The sequence below is a fragment of the Dama dama genome, chromosome 1 (assembly GCF_033118175.1).
Source record: "Dama dama isolate Ldn47 chromosome 1, ASM3311817v1, whole genome shotgun sequence".
Taxonomy (NCBI): Eukaryota; Metazoa; Chordata; class Mammalia; order Artiodactyla; family Cervidae; genus Dama; species Dama dama.
In genome coordinates this window covers 30,390,359-30,396,986 of record NC_083681.1, presented here as the reverse complement: position 1 = coordinate 30,396,986, position 6,628 = coordinate 30,390,359, and positions in this window count along the sequence as shown.

Below are 6,628 nucleotides of genomic sequence, written 5' to 3'. Positions count from 1 at the left end.
ATTATCATAACTATTACAATCTGTGGTCTATCACATAGCATACAGAGTACTCACCATCCTAAAAATCCTCTGTGCCTTGCAGATTCATCCCTCCCTCCCCTTTATAACTCCTGCCAACCACAGATCTTTTTACTGTTTCCATAGTTTTGCCCTTTCCAGAAAGCCATGTAGTTGAGAGTCCTATGGGACATAGTGTTCTTTTCAGGTTGGTTCCTTTCACTTAGTAATATGCATTTAAGGTTCCTCACTGTCTTTTCGTGGCTTGACAGTGTCTTTTTAGCACTGACTAGTGTTGCATCCCAGGGACGGTGGAGCCTGTTGGGCTGCCGTCTATGGGGTCGCACAGAGTCGGACACAACTGAAGCGACTTAGCAGCAGCAGCAGCAGCAGAGTTGCATTGTCCAGATGTATCATAATTTAAACATTCACCTACTAACGGACATCTGGGCTGCTTTTTCAAAGTTTGGCAATTATGAATAAAGCTGCTTTAAACATTTGTGTTCAGGTTTTAAGTTTTCTATTCATTTGAGTATGTAATTATAATATGTATATATTTAAAGTTAACATCATGACCATGTTATTAGCAATTTTTAATATATTCTTATTTTTTAAAATAATTTTATTTACTTATTTTGGCTGCAGTGGGTTTTAGTTGCTCTGGTGGACTTTCTCTGGTTGCAGTGTGCAAGCGTCCCACTGTGGTGGCTTCTCTTGTGGAGCACAGGCTCTGGGTACATGGGTTTCAGTAGTTGGTGTATGTGGGCTCAGTAGTTGTGGCAAACAGGCTCAGTTGCTCTGCGGCATGTGAACTCTTCCTGGACCAGGGATGAAACACGTGTCCCTCTTGTTGGCAGGTGGCTTCTTATCCTCTGTGCCACCAGGCAAGTCCAGTTCTCAATTTTTAAAGAGCCATTTTTCTGCAGGGTTGATTTTTTTTCCCTCTAGTTTCCATCATCAGGTGGGCATCATCAACTTTGCAGTCCTCTGACTAGATATACATGGTTTATGGAATCTTTTCCTCTATTATTGCATACTTAGTGTTTCTGCTTCTCAGGACTATAGACAACAGGATTCAGACATTAGGTTGTATTCATGATCTCTTAGGTTACATTAAAAAGGCAGGAATATTTAAGGCAACGGTTATCAGGAGTTTTGCCAGGGGGCAGTTGGTAATGTCTGAAGGTACTTTGGGCTGTTGTAACTGGGGAGAGGAGTGAGGATTTCTAATGAAAAGATGTCAAGGATGCGGCTAAAACATCCTGCAATGCACAGAACAGCCCCCCACTACAAAGGATTACCCAGCCCTGGGGAATTCTCTGGTGGTCCAGTGGTAAAGAATCCACTGTGCAATGCAGGGGACACATCCCTGGTCAGGGAAATAAAATCCCACAGACCTCAGAGCAACGAAGCCTGTACACCGCAGGTACAGAGTCCGTGCCCTTCGTGGAAAGACCCCAAGTGCTGAAACTAAGACCAGTTGCAGCCAAATAAATAAACAGAGAAGAAAAAGAATTACCCAGCCCTAAAAGTCAATAGGGCCTTCCTAGGTGCCTCAGTGGTAAAGAACCAGCTCGCCAATGAAGAAGACGCAGGTTCAATCCCTGGGTTGGGAAGATCCCCTGGAGGAGGAAATGGCAATCCACTCCAGTATTCTTGCCTGGAGAATCCCATGGACAGAGGAGCCTAGTGGGCTATAGTCCATGGATTCACAAAAAGTGAGACATGGCTGAGTGACTGAGCGCGCATGCATGCAAATGTCAATAGTACTGACACTGAGCAGCCCTGATATAAATTCTCATAGTATTTTCTTTCAATTCTTTGCTAATGTGTGTGGGAAGCAGCGCTGTTCACTGATTAAGAAAATGGGTTCTTGGAACTGGGCTCCTGGCTATTCCTGAGACAAATCTTTTGGCAGGTATTTCTTACCTTTTTAAAGGAAGATGAGTAGCAAGCTTGAATGATTTCTAAAACCAACACCGCATTAATGCTATAATTTTGCCAACCTGGTAGATGAAAAGTGGCATCAATTTTATTTCATGATTGAGGTTGAGCATCTAATTGAAGAACCATTTATATTCCTCTTCTTGGTGACATTTGTTCTCTAACATTTGTCCATTTTCCCATTAGGTTGTTGGTCTTAATGATTTTTAAGAATTCTCTATGCATTAAAAATCAATCCCTTGTCCACCACTTATAAAGGTAATGACTTCCCTGGTGGTCCAGTGGCTAAGACTGCCCTTCCAATGCAGGGGTCCTGGGTTTGATCCCTGGTCAGGGAACTAGGTCCCACATGCCACAGCTAGAGATCCTGGGTGCTGCAACCAAGACCCAGTGCAGCCAAATAAATAAATACATAAATATTTTTTTTAAACCTACAATAATTAAATTTGTACATTACTGGCATATAAGAAACATTAGCCAGTTACTAAGAATTCTGAAACAAAAAGTGAAAACAACATAGGGATGGTAAGTAGAGGAGTTAAGAAGAAGGAATTTGTTTTGTTAAGAGGATGATACCAATTTTGAACAGCTTAAGGCACTGATGGAAAAATCAGCATGACTATGGATCTTAATAATTGATGATATGCTTACAAAAGACTCACTTTAAAGAGACAAATAGGTTGAAAATGAAAATACAGAAAATGATATTTCATGCAAATAGTAACCAAAAGAGAGCTGGATTATTTCATTATTATTATTTATTATTATTATTAAATACCAATTTAAACTTTAGAACAGCCGTTAAAGGGGACTTCCCTGGTGGTCCAGTGGCTAAGAATCTGCCTTGCAATGCGGGGGATGTGAGTTCCATCCCTGATCCAGAAAGATCCTGCGTGCCAGCAGAGAAACTAAGCCCATGTGCCACAACTAGAGACCCTGTACAGCCACGAGAGACCCCACATAATGCAGTGAAGATCCCCTGTGCCCCAACTAAGACCAGATGCAGCCAAATAAACAAATAGTTTTGTTTGTTAATTTTTGTTATAAAATTTGTTAATTTTATAAAATAAAATTAAACAAAAATAGACATTACAGGACTTCCCTGGTGGGCCAGTGGCTAAGACTCTGTGTCCCTGATGCAGGGGGTCCAGGGTTGGGGAACTATATGCTACATGCCACAAATAAGACCTGGTGCGGCCAAATAAATGAATACACATTAAAAAATAAAACAGTGAATTTTGTGCTATATGAATTATATCTGAATTTTTTAAATATGAGTAATTAGTGTTATTATTATTTTTATTTTTTTAGTGTTATTATTTTTTAAATTTGCTCTATGTAAGCAGTCATATTATAAAAGGGGTATATATAGAGAGAAAATTTTGTAGGGCAGAGTAGTGACTTATTTCTATTTTTTCTTGATCAGTATCTTCAGACTATTCTCTGTTTTTTGTTTTTCAAAGAGTCTAGCTTTGATATACTGTATTATAGTTTGTTTTTTGTTTCCTTAATTTCGGCTATTATTTCTGATTCCTTTTATTTTCTTTGAATTTATTTTATTTAAAAACAATCTTAGGGCTTCCTTGGTGGCTCAGTGGTAAAGAATCCACCTGCCAATGCAGGAAACATGAGTTTGATCCCTGGTCCAGGAAGATCCCACCTGCCACAGAGCAAGTAAGCCCATGTGCCGCAACTACTGATCCCGTGCTCTAGAGCCTGGAAACTGTAACTGTTGAGCCCATGTGCCACAACTGCTGAAGCCTGCATGCTCAGCCTGTGTTAGGCAACAAGAGAAGCTACATCAATGAGAAGCACATTCACTGCAACAAAGGGTAACCTTCACTCATCGCAGCTAGAGAAAGCCCTTGCAAAGCAACAAAGACCCAGTGCAGCCAAAAATAAAATAAATAAATAATAATATATATATATATAGTTTTTAAAAAAAAAGAATTGTAGATAATCTGAGGCTTTTGATGATGTTATCCTCCTTCAGAGAGGAATTTCTTTTGGATATTGTAGGTTGTGTAGGGGAAAATCGCCTTTTCTTCCCCCTAAAATTGTATTCCCCAGTTTTATTGAAGTATAACTGTCAAATAAAATTGTGTTACACTTCAACTGTATTACAAATAAAAGTATAATATTATTTAAAGTGTAAAAGTGATGATTTGATATATGTACATATTATGAAATGATTTCTAAATCAAGTTAGTTAAGATCTACTCTCTTAGCAAGTTTCAAGTACAAAACAGTGTTATTAACTATAGTCACCATGCAGTACATCATTAGATTCTCAGAACTTGTTCATATTATATCCTTCGACCAACTTCTCCCCATTTCCGCAAACTTGTAGCCTCTGACACCCACCACTTTGAGTTCAACCTTATACTTTTTGGCTGTGCCAGGTCTTAATTGCACCATTCAGATGCTCTAGCTGTGGTGCTTGGGCTCAGTTGCCCTGCAGCATGTGGGATCTTAGTTCTCCGACCAGGGATTGAACCTGAGTCCCCTGCATTGGAAGGTGGTTTCTTAACCACTGCACCACCAGTGAACTCCCCTTTGTCCATTTTTAAATTGGGATATTTGGGGAATTTTTGCTATTGACTTGGAAGTTTCCTTATATATTTTGAAGGTTAATCCTTACTGGTTTGCAAATATTTTCTCTCATTCTGTACATTGTCTTTTCTTTTTTTTGGTTGTTTCCTTTGCCGTGTAGAAACTTTTTAGTTTGATGTAATCTCATTTGTTTACTTTTGCTTTAGGTGCCTCCACTTTTGGTGTCAAATGAAAGGGAAAAAAAAAAAAAAAAAACATTGCCACAACCAATGTCAAGGAGCTTTTCCGTGTTTTGTTCTAGGAGGACTATAGCTTCAGCTCTTATGCTTAATTCTTTAATCCTTTTTGAGTGGAATTTTGTGTATGGTGTATGAGTGGATATCTCATTTCCCAAATGCCATTTATTGAGGAGATTTCTCCCATTGTGTATTCTTGACACCTTCATCACAAATTAGTTGACTGTATGCATGCGTGTGGGCTCAGTCACTTCAGCAGTGTCCGACTCTTTGTGACCCCATGGAGTGTAGCCCGCCAAACTCCTCTGTCCAAGGGATTCTCCAGGCAAGAATATTGGAGTGGTTGCCAAGATCCTCCAGGGGATCTTCCTGATCCAGGGATTGAACCCAGGTCTCCTGTGTCTCCTGTATTGCAGGCAGATTCTTTATTGCTGAGCCACCGGAGAAACCCCAGTTGACTGCATATATGTGAGTTAATTTCTGGGTTGTCTATACTGTTTCACTGACTTATGTGTCTATTTTTAATGCCAGTATCATACAGTCTGATAATCCTAGCTTTGTAATACAGTTTATTTTTTTTTCTTTTTTTTTTTTCTGATCTTTAAACTCCAAATATTTTATTTTATTTATTTTTTTTTTAATTTTTTTATTAGTTGGAGGCTAATTACTTCGCAACATTTCAGTGGGTTTTGTCATACATTGATATGAATCAGCCATGGATTTACACGTCTTCCCCATCACAATCCCCGCTCCCACCTCCCTCTCCACCCGATTCCTCTCGAAACATCCCACCCTCGCCTTTTCCCACAGAGTTCAAAAGTCTGTTCTGTATTTCTGTGTCTCTTTTTCTGTTTTGCATATAGGGTTATCGTTACCATCTTTCTAAATTCCATATATATGTGTTAGTATGCTTGTAATACAGTTTAAAATCAGAAAGTGTGATACTTCCAGACTTGCTCTTCTTGCTCAAGACTATTTTAGCTACTTGGGATCTTTTGTGGTTCCATATGAATTTTGGAATTGTTTTTCTATTTCTGTTAGTAATGCCATTGGAATTTTTATAGGGATTGCACTGAATTTGCAGCTAGCGTTGGGTAACATGAACATTTTAAGCATTATTAATTCTTTCAATCCACAGACACAGACTATCTTCCCATTTGTGTCCTCAATGTTTTTCAAAAATGTTTTATAGTTTTCAATATACAGATATTTCACCTCCTCAGTTAAATTTATTCCTAAGTATTATATTCTTTCTGATGCTACTGTAAATGGGATTGTTAATTTCTTTTTAGCCTTTTAAAAAAATTATTTTTGATTGGGTTGGGTCTTTGTGCTATGCATGGGCTTTCTCCAGCTGTGGCGAGTGGAGAGGCCGCTCTCTAGTTGTGCTGCACAGGTTTCTCATTGAAGTGGCTTCTCTTGTTGCGGAGCACGGGCTCTAGAAGAAGTGGATTTTGTAGTTGTGTCATGAAGGTTTAGTTGCCTTGTGGCAGGTGGAATCTTCCCAGACCAGGGATCAAGCCTGTGTCCCCTGCAGTTGCGGGCAGATTCCTAACCACTGGGCCATGAGAAAGAAAGTGAAAGAAAAGAAAGTGAAGTCGCTCAGTCATGTCCCACTCTTTGCAACCCCATGGACTGTAACCTGCCAGGCTCTGCTGTCCATGAGATTCTCCAGGCAAGAATACTGGAGTGGGTTGCCATTTCCTTCTCCTGGGTTGGGGATCTACCCAACCCAGGGATCGAGCCTGGGTCTCCCAAATTGCAGGCAGATTCTTTACCCTCTATGCCACTAGGGGAGGTCCTTAATTTCTTTTTTGGAGCCCATCCAGCAGTCAGGCAGATCTGCCTCTTGCTTCAACAGTAGTTGGTGAGAACAGACCAAGGGCTTTCTTTCCAGC